We start from the raw sequence: 482 nt of genomic DNA, 5'->3' as shown, positions 1-482 counted from the left end.
GAAAGTAACTTTACTGTAATTTGATATATTTTCCGATGTTTGAGAGGAGTCCTGCTATCAGGCTGTCAAGAGTAAGACAAGTATTGTCAAAGTCTGATGTGGCTTTATTAAAAAAAAAAAAAAAAATTGTAGAAAAATTTCTCTTCCTAGTCCTGTTAGATTTTTTTTTTTTTTTTGTTAAATTTTTATGAGTTAATATTTAGTTTCTAATACCTTAATTTATTTTTGGATTTAAAACTAAAACTTAGGGGTGAAAAATTAACCTTTTAGGGATTGTATCACCCAAAAGAGATTCGATTATCCTAAATTTGGAGCTAATATCTCAAATTTGGTACTAATACCTCAAATTAAAATTTTCCTTTAATATTTTATCTTCTTCAATTAATTTTTTTTTTTTAAAAAATAAAGGTAAAATGTTTGACGCTTGGCTGCCATAAATCTCTACTTGTTTGAGAGATGTGGTAATACCATCAAGTGATGAG

The sequence above is a fragment of the Corylus avellana genome, chromosome ca1, assembly GCF_901000735.1.
Source record: "Corylus avellana chromosome ca1, CavTom2PMs-1.0".
In the NCBI taxonomy this organism is placed as follows: Eukaryota; Viridiplantae; Streptophyta; class Magnoliopsida; order Fagales; family Betulaceae; genus Corylus; species Corylus avellana.
This window is presented reverse-complemented; position numbering follows the sequence as displayed.